We start from the raw sequence: 14,175 nt of genomic DNA on the forward strand, positions 1-14,175 counted from the left end.
CTTTATCAATGTCGTTTTGCTTACTATTAATTTGCTCAATTCTTTTAAATCGAGAATGTCATGATTATATTTCTAAGATTTTTTTTTAAATTGTGATATGATTAAATTTGGTTTAATTTTAATTGGAAAATTTCTTCCGTGTAAATTATGTTTTATCTATGAATTTTACAGAAAAAATTTCTGAAACACTTATTAGACAGAAAATGAAAATGTAGCCTTCAGTTTGAATACAATCTCGTTCATTTTCATTCTTTAATTTTGTGAACGATGTGGAATTACTGAAGTTAAGGAATTCCATAGTTTTTCAAAACTGTCAAATAAGTGATTTCATTCGTCTATAATTTTCACTGTTAAATATGAGCAAAGATTTGAAATTCTGATTTTTTAAAAAATTTCAAACTTGGTACTAGTTCTGCTTATGGCTTTAAAATTTTCAGTGAAAATTCACTTTAATGTCAACTGTACATAAATATGTTTACCTTGTTTGAAGATATCAGCTCTGATTTCTTGGCAAAATAAAAATGCCTTTGCATAATGAGAAAGAAGATACTGGGAAATCAATCCATATTCATAAAATTATAATAATTAATATTAAAGTAAAAAATTAAAATTAAAAAAAAAATGTCTAATTTTTAGTATACAAAGAAGTGATTATGAATTTATTCTCAAGAAAAATAGCAGAAATAGATTTTTAGATTTTATCATTTTTGTATTGAATCTTTATTTAAATGTTTTTTTTTTTTTTTCATTTTTAATGTTATATTGTAAAAAGTATTTGCACCGAAAATTGTAAATAAAGTTCTTATTTTGTGTTCTCATAGTAATTACTTTTAAATATAAGTGTCGAGATTTAAGCAAACAATTCAAATGACAATTTAATGGTATTTAAATATCCTGAACAGTAATATGATTGATCATGCAAAAGATTTATGCATAAAATTAATTTACAAAAATACCCAAACCTGTTTGTATAACTGTTTGAAAGATTCTAACATATAGCAAATAAATAGGATATTTACATAACGTTCTTGAATTTTAATAATTCTGTTCAGTTCTTGTTTATAATTAACATTCCACTTCAGAATTACTGAATATTGTTGGAATAAAAGCTACTTATATTAATTTTATTCTTTTTTCATAGTTCCCATATTCATGTTGGTAAGGTCTCGGGTTCGGAGCTGGAGTGTTTCAAGTTCTAGACCCGATTCCTCAGAAGAACTGTCGTGTAAGAAAGTCTGGTGCACGTTAAAACCGTTGGAGTCAAACGTCCTCCAGCTGATGTGATGTTGAAGTTTAGAGAGGGGGTACCAGCTCAGGTGTCGTCCTCGTCATCTGACAGCGATTCAAACTTACGAGGTCCGTCCCTAAACAACCCTAGTGTTGCTTTGAAACGGGGCATTAATATAACAAAATTATAAACCCGTATTCATTAATAGTTTCAGGCCCATGATTGTTCAGTGCTCTTCTGTGTCCATGACCAAGTCAGTCTTATGAGCCCAATAAGGAACAAATTTCTATAGACCTGGTTCCCAATCAACTCGTCAAAACCCTGTAGAAATATATATATATAAAAAGCGGAAATAGTTTTTAAAAGCCTTTTCATTTGTGTGGTAAAAAGTTGAGAATCTTCATTTTAATTATTTTTCCCTTTCATTTCAACGCTTTTACAGAAAGAATTAAATCGAATTCTTTCTGCTATCTATTACTAGAACAAAAAAAAAAAAAAAAAAAAAGAAATTAACTCGATGTTCAGATAACCTTTCTTAATTAAACCCGTTGAATTTCCGTTCGTTAATAACGATGTTCAGTCAAACAAATCCTAAGCTCTCATTTAAAAATTTAAAAATTGTTTTTAACCCAACGGAGGCTTCAAAAGAATAACTTATATCTGCATATATTTATCTTATTTCTATCCCACCAATGGCTTCCTGAAGTGGCGTAATTAAAGAGAGGAAAACAGGGCGCTTAGGGACAAATTTAAGGATTGTACTCCCGAAATTCTTGAAATGACTTCAGCCAAATGTGGGATAATCCTAAAGAATTCATTCTTTAAACTACTTGGAAGCCTGTTCAAACTTGGTTTTCTAAAGCACAGTAACGAATAGTATGCAACAAAAAATTTGATCAAAAACCACTTTTGAAAGAGGAAGTTAGTATCAAATTTATATGGGGGGATAATCTATTCCAACTAATAGCACCTTAATCTAGCATGAAGCATAAAGAAAATATAGTCCCTGTGATGATTGCATATCTGTTTCTTGTGAAGTTCGTGACAAATAATCAAAGTGAATTTTTTTTGGATGCGTAATAGGAGTCCAGGGGCTTTGGGGGGGGGGGAAGGCGTAACTCAATTACTTCACTGTTCTTACATATTTTCTTAGTTTTGAAGTTTTGTGTATATTAGCGTATTTTGAGCGATGAAAATACTATAGTAGTTTGTTTCGAATTTTATTTCACAAAAACTACATGCAATTTCACTTCTAAACATATAATTAAAAAAAGTCACAATAAGCGAGAAAATGCTGCATAAATCTGCAAATACATACAAATAAAATTTATCAATCGATATTGACATTGTAATTAAAATATCTGAACGATTCCTCATTTGCTTAGCGAGAAAAAACAGTTTTATATTTAGCTTTTGCCGAAATTGGATGGATTTTCTTTCCATATTAAATTGGGTTATTATCTTCATTGAATTTTAATATTAACAAGCTGGTTAGAATTAGGTTTTATTGTCGAACTACAAATACTGTGTGTGTGTGTGTGTGTGTACATGCATGCAATTCTAATGTTTATTATACAGTGCACCAGTATTTTAATTTTCTTTAAAATAGCAACATTTTTCTGCAAGAATACATATGTGAAAGAATTAAAATGGTCAGTTTTAAAATTCTTAATAAATCTTCAACATTCTCAAAGCAAATTTTAACCGCAAAATTGATTGTTAAACAAAATAACAGCAATGTAACTTCAGATCTTCAATGGGATAAAAAAAAAAAAAAAAAGGCTGTGGTTTATTTACATTTTGAAGTAAAAAGAAAGTAGGGGGGGAAAAAACTGACAGTGAAATTATTTAGCTTTGTGAAAATCCGGTAAAGGGAATTTGTGACATTTTGGACTTTAATCTCTTCAGAAATTTTCAGAAATAATGTATTCTTTTTCAGAAACATAAAAAATATTGTACTTCCTTATTAAAATAAGGAAGTGCACTTTTGTATGTCATAGTCAAATTTATAACGTTATGAATTCATAGTTCAATAAGTATTTTGGTATTTTCTGAATCGTGTATCATCTAATTTCGTACTATGAAACCTAAGAGCCATCACCGGTTACGGTACAATCCCTCCCTTGGACGGAAAGTCCCGTCATCAGTAGGAGGTAGCCTTCCCACACTATTTTTGTACCCACTGGGCTGCGAAAACCAAACTTCATTCTTGAAGCTTCTTATCCCCGTTTTTGAAATGCTCCGAAGAGGATAAGTTGAATATGTAAACTTAATCAAGTTTTAGACAGTATGCATATTTAGAAACAAGTAACTGATCCTAAAAGATGTTGCTTTAAATCTATATATAACGAAGCTCGCAATTATGAAGAGTTCCTGATTGAATCATTGTACTCTTAGAAATGTATAGCAATAAGTTCACAGAAGATTTTAATTTAACATTCGACATATTTAAAGGTTTTTAAAATTTATTTTTTTCCCAGAAAATATTTTTGTAAAAAGTATAACTGTATACTTTTATAATGATAAGTCTCTTAATATTTAATACTAAATAATTATTTACAGTTTCTTATCAATGGTTCAGTTGCAGTTTCTTACAATATGAAAACATTTGGAAAAAAATTAGAAACTGATGTACAAAATTTTCTGAATCTATTTTAACATAAAGATAACAATTTCGTATCTTTATTTTTTTTAAATATGTATTTTTATTCGTTCTAAAATATATATTTTTTTATATTTAAAAAATAGCTATAGTAAAATTGTGCTTCATAATAAATTATATTACGAATATTTATATTTACGAATGAACCAAATAAAAATAATAAATTTAATGCTTTTTCTTCATATATGATTATAATTAAACATCTCAGTTTTATAAGTATTATCCTCTTTGTACCTGAAATGCAGAACTTCGGATTCTAGTTTTAAAAAAAATCTATGCTTGATTTTAGAACACTTTAAATCAGAGAGAATAATCTTCCCGAAATTTTCTTGCATACCCTTCAATAAAGACCTTAACCCTCTCCTAAAATTGTGGACCTCTCCTAAAATTTAAGGTCACAAATAAACTGTCATTCTTTAAAACAATTATGTAATACAAATCATTTGCGTGAATCTAACATTTTAATTGAATCTATCGTGCGAATATAAGATGCCTTTTTTCCCCCCGACAGACAGAAACATATTTTCACACGGAACTACAATTGCAGTCACAAGATTACATACCGAATTTCATTGATTTAATTCATTGCGTTTACATGCTTGCGAAAGTATGGACCGACAGAGGGCCAGTCATTGTACAGATATAGTTCAAAATTTGATATCTACATTTTAGATGCTAAATATATGTACTAAATTTTATTTCTGTAGCCTTTTACATTTTGTAGGCATTGAGTTCACTTGAACAGTCTAGCGGACAGACTTTTTCTGAATAGGTTTCTTTCAAAATTTGATAGAAATCTGCAAATTTGGTCCTAAGTCTGTATACCAAATTTCATTCGTCCAGCCCAAAACTTTTTTGAGTTATCGGGTTCTAAGAAAGAAGGGCCGACAGACACACAGAAATAATGCCAAAAAGGTGTTGGTTTGTGGGGGGGTGAGACTCAAGGAGTACTGAAGCGTGGAGATTCATTAAAATATCAGATCAGATTTGAAATAGCACGCAATTAAAAATAGGAGGAGGAAATTAAAAAAAAAAACTGACATTAAATTTAGTTTGACATATAAAGCCAAAACTGAGGACATATCAACACGGTAATAATTGCTGAATAAAAATCAGTAAACCAACTGCTCAACTTGTAGTAAGATAAATACTTTAACAATACCTCATGAGGTGAAAATAGACGTACTGAGCTTTCCTGTGGAAAAAAAATAGGGGGGGGGGGAGAGAGAGAAATTATCACCTCGGTTGAAAAAAGTGCCGGACGGTAAGGGAATTTTCGTTCAGTCTTTCCCAAATCTAGGTTAATTGCACTATCAATCTTTGCACTCCTCGAGATAAAATTCAAAGAAATAATAATATCAAAATACTTTAAAAATGCCTTTTACCTGCCGGTGTACTGGCCTAGGGGTAACGCGTCTTCCTCGTGATCCGCATGTCCCGTGTTCGAGTCCTGGTTCCGGCGAGCGTGGTTGTTCCTCACCCTGCGCTCCATCTGTGAGATGTGTGAAAGAATCCCCCCCCCCCTCTGTAAAAAAGTATTGTGCAAGCGAGAGTGTGAGTATCATCTTCATTTCAGCTAGAAGTCAGACTTCTGCTTTAGGGTGCTCAGGGGTCTTAACCCTCAGAAGCTACTGCACCCATTTTCCACTGTAAGGCGGACACGATATCATCATCACTGTATTTATGAGTGTGTTAAAAATTAAGGAAATTAAGAAATATTCGTAAATGCTTGAAGCTCAGATAGAAAAGTTTAAGCTAAGTAAATTATAATAGTCATCACATTCAAAATCGTCGTGGCTTTAGATCCATCCCCTATTGCTTTCCTCTTTTACTATTTCTACTTTCCAGATTTTAGATAATTTAATTTTCCGTTTTAATCCTCTGATAAAAGTGTTTTTAATATTTTTTTAATAATTGATATTTTACATTGTCTGGTCTTTGCTTTTTATAATATTTATTATAGGTGAAAAAAAAAGGGCGCAAAAAATTTAATCCTCATTCGGGAATCAAATGCCATTCACGCAAGTGCTGCAACACCGTTTACAAATCACTATATCACATTTGTTGACTTTCTTTAAATTTATATTTATATTCTAAGCAATCATCAAAATATTCCTTGTGAAGAAAATTACCTTCTATTAACATTCTAGATTTATTAGTACATAATCTATATATTTAATATTTAATTAGAATAGTAAATATCTGGTTCGCTTTAGTATTATTCTTATTCTAAAAATGATTTTTTAATTTATAATATTTTTAATTTCTTAGTTTCATTAATTTTTTATCAAAAACTTGAGTGCCAAAACAAAAGCATAAAAGCGAGAGATCTTAAGAGCAATACTCTTAAATAAATTGGAATTTTAATCTCATCTGTAATATATTTTAATTTTCAATGAATTAGTCAAGAATTTTTTTTATGAACTTTACGTCGTACAATATTGCTTGATTTTCAGCAAAAAGTATTATTTCTTTCTTATTTAGTGCACGTAAAAATCTTCAAATTAAAATCGTACGTAACGTACACGTAAAAATCTCCAAATTTAAATCTTTCTTATTTTTACTGTTTACTATGTTCCAGTCTTTAAAATATCTCATAATCCATGGCTACCAATATTATTTAATCTAAAAATGAATAACCATATGGCGTTTACTTTATGAAATTAGTTTCAATTGAATTAATATGTTAAATAATAATTAAGAATCCTAAAATTATTAAATATTCCATTCCCATCGTGACAATTATTATATAAAATTTCAAAATATGAATACATGAGCAAATGAGTGAAAAATTGATTAAAACTTCTCATTCCTTAGAAACATGAAGCGTATAGTAAAAGCGTTTAAAAAGATGCAGATTATATTTCAAAAGGAAATGAGGGGAATAGCATAGCTTTCATGTTTGCACTTTATGCTATTTTTTGTAGGTGCATTACTTATTGTAAGTAGTGAATGAAAATCTAAGTCGCAGTTTTATTACTCAGGCTATCGACTTTTTAATAGATATATCTATTACAAAAGCAGTTCTGGATTGAATGCATTGCTACTCCAGACATGACAGTGGTCCATATATTGCAGGAACTGATTTTACTGTCAAATTTAAAATTAGGGGATTTGTGAAAATTTCAGAAATTGTACTTCTATGGGCAATATTACAACGGAACATAGAGCATCCATACACGATAATAATCTAGTTGCTATGCAAACCATAAAATATTATATATTCCCATTAAAAAATATATGTGAAGTTTTGTGCATTAAAAGTACTCTTTCAAGATCCTGCTAGGATAAGTTTTAGGGAAAATTTATTGTACAGTTGGATAGCATTACTGTGAGGTTTTTCTGGCCTGAGGTATCAAAATAGTAATGCAATTGTCAAGGCGGCTCGTCTATTATGGCCACAGAGCTGCAGCATCCTCCTGAATTTATTTTTTAATGTTACATTCCCCCTCCCTCTTCTAATTTGCTTACTTTTCCACTCCTTTAGTTCCGATGCTCTTAGCTTACTTACTTACTTACAATCTGAAAGTTTTATCATCTTATCATCCACCAAATGATATAAGGCAATAAAAATGTAAAAATCAGGCAGAAAATGAATCGATAGGCTAGAAAAAAGCAGACGAGCTATTTGTCGAACAGCCTATGGAAGTCCGCAACGCGCACAACTGATTGATTGATTTGACAACCCAAAAACAACCCTTTCTCCGTTAGAATTTAGAGACACTAGAGTTGCTGAAGGACCAGAACCGGCCTTGGATTGCGGCCAACTGCTACTTTTTTTTCACTCTCGAAGTTCGCTTTTGTTCTCTCAGCTTTGCTTTGTTTCATTGACTGTTTATGAGTTTCATTATATATATATATATATATATATATATATATATATATATATATATATATATATATATATATATATATATATATATATATATATATATATATATATATATATATATATATATATATATATATATATATATATATATATATATATATATATATATATATATATATTGCTTGACAGAAGCATATCTAATTTATTGAATATTGATTTTCTTTTCTTGCAGTTTATTTTTTGAAAAAAAGGGTGTTATAATAATACTAGGTCATGGAATTTTTCAAATACTTTCTTTCGTATCCAGCAACAATTGTAAAAAAGTATATACAGGGTGTATCAAAAACCTTGTCCGCGGCTTTTATTCCTTAAATATTGATCGTAGACATATACTGCAAATTACAAAGTTGCGTAAAAAAAAAGGTGCAAAATGTTATGAAATCGTTTAAAATTTTCAGGGGGTTAAATTTAAAAAAATACAAAATTTAAATTTTTATACGGACCCAGTACAAAAAAAAAAAAAAAAAAAAAATCCCATATAGTAAAATGTGCCTCGTCATCTAATAAGGTCATGTACAAAATTTCAGAATTTTATCATGAAAATTCTCAAGGATATGTTAAAACAAAGTTGGAGAAGGATCAATCACAAATTAAAATGCAAATGTTTACAGCTTCAGCGCAGACGACACAACGCAGGAATGCATTATAAGATAATTAAATATGCTTCATATCTTTAGTTTAAAATACAAATTTTAAAATTTATGCTTCCTGAAAATTACCTTAAAATTTTATATCATGAATTACAGAATATAACTTAAAAATAGCATAGTCAGTGAACTTGTAAAAAATCTTATGCAATCTTTCCTTTAAGTTATGTAATATCTCCTTTAAGTTATTATTTCTACATATTTTTAATACTCTTGAACCAATAAATAGTAAAATTATTATTTATTTATTGAATCATTACTTTCTTTGTTAATTTGTGTACGACCCCTAAAACACGAACATCCGACATGATTTTTTCTCTTTGCGAACTCATATCCAGGCATCGAAAAGTGGTTTAAGTCAGCATTTATGTAGATCTTCATATCTTTGAGACTTTTTGTGATAAAATACTAAACATTCGTACATGACCTTATTAGAGGATACGGCACATTTTACTCAGTGGTAATTTTTTTTTGTACGGGATCCGTATAAAAATTAAATTTTATATTTTTTAAAGTTTTATCCCCTGAAAACTTTAATGGATTTCATAGCAATTTCCCCTTTTTTTACGTAACTTTGTAATTTACAGTATATGTCTACGATCAATATTTCAGAAATAAAAGCCGTGGTCAAGGTTTATGAGACACCCTGTATATATTGAATAAATCACAAGCTAGAAATTCCATTCAAATTTGACTACTGTAAAAACTTTTACAATCAATTTTTTTTATTTATCATTAACTATCCTTCATTTCCGTATTCATTTTCAAATTATTTTCGCTTTATTTATTTATTCTTATTTCCAAACGTTCATCATTCCTTTTTAACATCACGGATACTGTCCGTCTCGAAAGTTATCCCTTCAGCTTTAAAACATAATAAGGAAAGTCTGCGATATGTAACGGTTATTTGGTACTATAAAAATCACAGTTTATTCAAGAAGTTATGTTTTCCCTCTTTATAGAAAGGTAATATCTTCGACCACGAAAAAAAAAAAAAAATTGAAAAGGAGAATTTAGTTTGGTGAATCGGTTTTCCTTGCATTTCACTCGAAATCCCTTAATACAAAATTGTATCAGATTATAGACATATTTAAACATCAATTGTGAAATAATATAAATTAACGATTAAATTTAAATAATGAAAAATTTGGTAGTTGTGCAGTGTATTTGAAAAAAAACATTGGAATTATTTCGCATTTCCTGCAGTCTAAATATTTAAGCAATGTCACCAAATAATAATCTATACTTATAATAAAGCTCAATGTGTGTGTGTGTGTGTGTGTGTTGGCGCTCTACAGGCCAGACCGTTTGACATACAGCTACCAAATTTGGTACATGTATACCTTGGAGGTTGGGAATGTGCACCTGGGGTTTCTTTTTTCGAATTTTTAATTAGAATTTTAATTATTAATTAAAAACTAACTTTCCCGCCAAAAAAATCTTCCATTATCCCCAGCGCCAAACGAGAAAGGCTTCAGTTTTTTTCTCTCCCAACAGTAATGAGGCTAGGGTTAAAATTTTTCGACGGATTATTTCAATCGGTTCTGTTTATTTTCTTAATGTTTGATGCATTTAAAATTAAACATTGTTAATGAATCAATCTTTCAGATTCATTCTGAAGTACTTTTGAATTAAAATAAAACAGAATAAAGGAAATTAAAAATTTCTAATCCGCATAGCGTTACCCCAACTGGCGTAGAAAAAATCATGTATTTGCGTTACGTAACCGGCGAAGAAAATTCACGCATGCGCATTCTGTTCTGATTGTTGCCATGACAACGTTATCAATGGATGATTTAAATTATTTTTGGGTTATTTGCATGCTTTTGTAAGTAAATTGTATTTATGTTAGTTATATATTTTTTGTATATGCTTATAGTTTTAAGTACATCGTTTTTTAAGTAGTTTTTTTAAAACCTGTATTCAACCGTTTATTTTAAACGATTCGTTTTATTTTCTTAGTGTTTGATGCATTTAAATTTAAACATTGTTAATGAATCGATCTGCTCATAATGAATCTAAGAAAATTTTGTTGACCAACTCTTGAGATATTACATAAACTAAAAAAGATATTCTTTAGTGCCCATAAAGTTTAAACGCTGAGTGACTCTATTTTCAGTAATCAGATTATAAAAAAATGCTTTGTTTCAGTAAAAAATATTATTATATTAATTGAAGATAAATTCTTTCCACTTTAATTTAAAGCATAAATTCTACGGGTGCTAACAGAAAATGAGAGAGATACATATTACGTTATGACTGAAGGCCTTTATAATATTATGAATGAATTATATGATAATCAAAATTTGAAGTTTTAAAATATTTTGATGAAGAAGCTATTAAAGTAGAAATTGCATAAAATATTTAATTATTAAAATTTTAACGAACATTAAGATTGGCGAACCGGCTGGTCGTCAAAGGCGGCTAGTACTAAATAAAACCGTATATAAATTTCTTAGTGATATTTCAATATCCCCTTCAAAGGTAATATATTCCTTTCTCACGGGGCCATTTAAATGAGATCCTACCCCCCCCCCCCAAAAAAAAAAAAATTCTTTCCTCGCAAAAAAAAAAAAAAAAAAAAAAAAAAAAAAGCCTATTTCTCTTATCCCAAGCTCTCTAAAATTAAAATACAGGCATTTATAAAGGAAACGAACATAAAACAAGTGTTTCCCTAGGATTAATTCAGAAGGTTTACGACGCCATCTTTACGCCATCTTCTTAGGACGCCATCTTTATCGTACATCTGGAAATTAAGGAATACAACAAATTAAAATAATAAAAAGTTCACCCACGCTGCTCCCGCTGCGGGGAGACTGCGCACGAAAATCGATATTCTATTTATAATCTACCGCTCAAAGTCCTCCATCACAGATAGCAACAGGATGAATCTTTGAAATTCGATTGTTGAAATGTTTAAATATTATTTAGTGGGTAAAAGATAAGAAATTCTTCTCAGAATTTATCTAATACATTTTCCCATAGCCTTTTTAAAGAGTGCCGTTTCTTTATTCCACCCATCATTTAAATTTAAGCTTTTAAAAAAATGAATAATAATTAAAAAAAAACTTTCTATAATCGATCCGTATCAACTACAGCTTGATTTTTAACGAAAGCTGACAATTCATTCATATAAAAAGAAAATCAATAGAAAAGGTGAATATATCGTAATTGAATCAGTAATCTTACATGATAAAAATTCAAATTATATATATCATTAGTGTATCTTTTCTATGAAATACTACAACACTTAGGTTCGCTATGTGTGTGTGTGTGCGTGCGTGTGCGTTTATTTATCAGAATTTTAAGAATTTGCAAATAAAAAAATTAAAATAGAAAAAATACTCAGAATTTGAATTTTTTTAAATATTACTTCGTTTTAATTCCTTTCTTTTATAGCATACCTAGAGAAAAATCATGTTGAATCAAAATTACTATCTTGCGAAGTGTTTTAATCTTTGCTTGAAGAGCAATTAGAATAATTTGTTTCAGTTACACAAGTGAAAAGCAGACTACAAATTATTTGGCAATCTTACGCGATAATAACTTTCAACGGATAAAATTCTCCGAATTCTCAGAAAAACCATAAAGGAGCATTTTTCTTTTGTAACAACAAAATAAAAGAAGAACCATAAAAGTAAAATATATATAAAAAAAAAAGCAGGTTTCAGTACGAATCAAAATTTTGCTTGAATTTTATTGTATAATTTGATATATTTTGACTTAATAAATAAATGCAGCAACTAATTTTGTGCTTAAGAAAATTTCTATTCATTTTAGCTTATAAAATATAACTCAACTTGATAATAACTTCTATACATAAAAAAAGTCGCTTAAAATAAAAAATAAAAAATTAGTCTGTTTATGGATAAAGTAAATTCTTTTTTAAAAAAATTGCAGTCTCTTGATGTTTTTTTTTATTTCATTTTTATTTATTTTCCAGCACTGCTAGTTGATGAGCTGATGAGATACTGATGCTTGTCAGCCAAAGGAAGCTGCCTTTTATTTATCGAATTTTGGGCTTATGGCGTAAAAAAAAAAAAATTAAAAGTTCGGGATTCGCGTATTTCTTGGTCGATTTTTGGGCTTTTTTTAATGTTGGAATAGGATAGTATTGATTGTGCTTATCAGCCGTTGTTGCTTTATCTTTGACCTCTGGTTAGTATTATTTTGCTTGGTTTCAGAGTAAAAACATCTAACAAATTAGTTTCTTATTCTGTTGTGTTTTATTATTTGCTTAAATATATACTTTATAATTAACTGAATAATCTGCTATTATATATATTGTAACTTAAATTTAATTTATACTTTAATTGATAACTTATCTTAATTAAACCTCATTTTTTAACCTTTTTTCTGTCTTTCATAATAGCTAATCTTTATACAAAATATTCAGTGCAAATTTGCTTTTATTCATCTTTTTATGTACTGAAATTTAGTTTGAAAATAATAATTTTTTTGTACGTTCTTCAATAATAATTACGAAAAAGAATTTTTAACAATAAAGAAATAACAAATTGTTCTTAGTTTCCAATTTATTGTTTAATTGCTTCGTAGCCGGCGTCCTTGCATAGGGGTAGCACATCTTCCACGTGATCTGGGCGTCCCGGGTTCGAATTCCGGTTCGGGCATGGTTGTACTTCATCTGTGAGATGTGTGAATGTACCCATCTGTAAAAAGGGATTGAGCAAGCGAATGTGTGAGTTTCATATTCATATGAGCTAGAAGTCAGACTTCTGCCCTCAGGTACTCAGGGGTCTTTATCCCCAGAAGCTACTGCACCCCCTTTCCGTGGTAACGCGGACACGGCATCATCGTCAATTGTCTCGTAGCAACTAATGCTTTTAGCATTCCAAAAATTAAATGAGTTCGATAATCATATTAAAGCTGATTGACATTAATATAAGTAATTTGATGGGGGAATCAAATGGTTCGTTGTTGTTTATAATGGCACTTGCCATTGACAAGCTCGTTGACGAAGTCATCGATTTTAAGCCAAGGGAGCGTCTCTTGTTTTTAGTAGCACCAACTAGGGCCAAGAATATGTCTTAGTTACTCACGTATCACATTCGCTTACACACCCCTTTTTTATAGGGGGGCACATTCACACATCTCACAGATAGAAAAAATGAAGAACAACCATGCCCGAACCGGGACTCGAACCCAGGACACCCAAACCACTAGGAAGACCCGCCACCACTATGCCAGGAGGTCGGCTCTTGTTTGTAACAGCATGTACTATTTGTCCAAAAATGTTTTATACATTATTATTAAGGCTTGAGTACAATAACAATATTTACTCTCCCTCTCCTCTCAAAAAATTTCGCTGGGAAATATATAAATTCTTTTTATATAAAAGCGGAAGAGTGAGAGTTTGCAATCTTTTGATATATGCCCTGGGCGCTATTTTATGTAGATACGTCTCAGCTCCATAATGCTATTCTTTATCCTTTGTCAGTATTATATTAAAAGGCTATTTCACTTTTTCCCACTAATTTCCTTGTGTTCTGCAATTCCACCAGCAGTTCGAATTGGAATCTATCGTACATCCTTTTCGTTGAACCAATAGAAAGTTGATCACCTTTAGATAAACTCAAAAAGACCATTAATGCTCCTGATAGTGTGCTTCTGAAAGATTATTTTTACGTTTTGATATTCTTCCTTAAGTTTTACTGAATGAGCAGTTTACAAGAAGGGATAATAATTGCTAATGCGACATAAAAAACATTTTCAAATGCTAGTTGGT

This window comes from Argiope bruennichi, chromosome X2 (genome assembly GCF_947563725.1).
Source record: "Argiope bruennichi chromosome X2, qqArgBrue1.1, whole genome shotgun sequence".
NCBI lineage: Eukaryota > Metazoa > Arthropoda > Arachnida > Araneae > Araneidae > Argiope > Argiope bruennichi.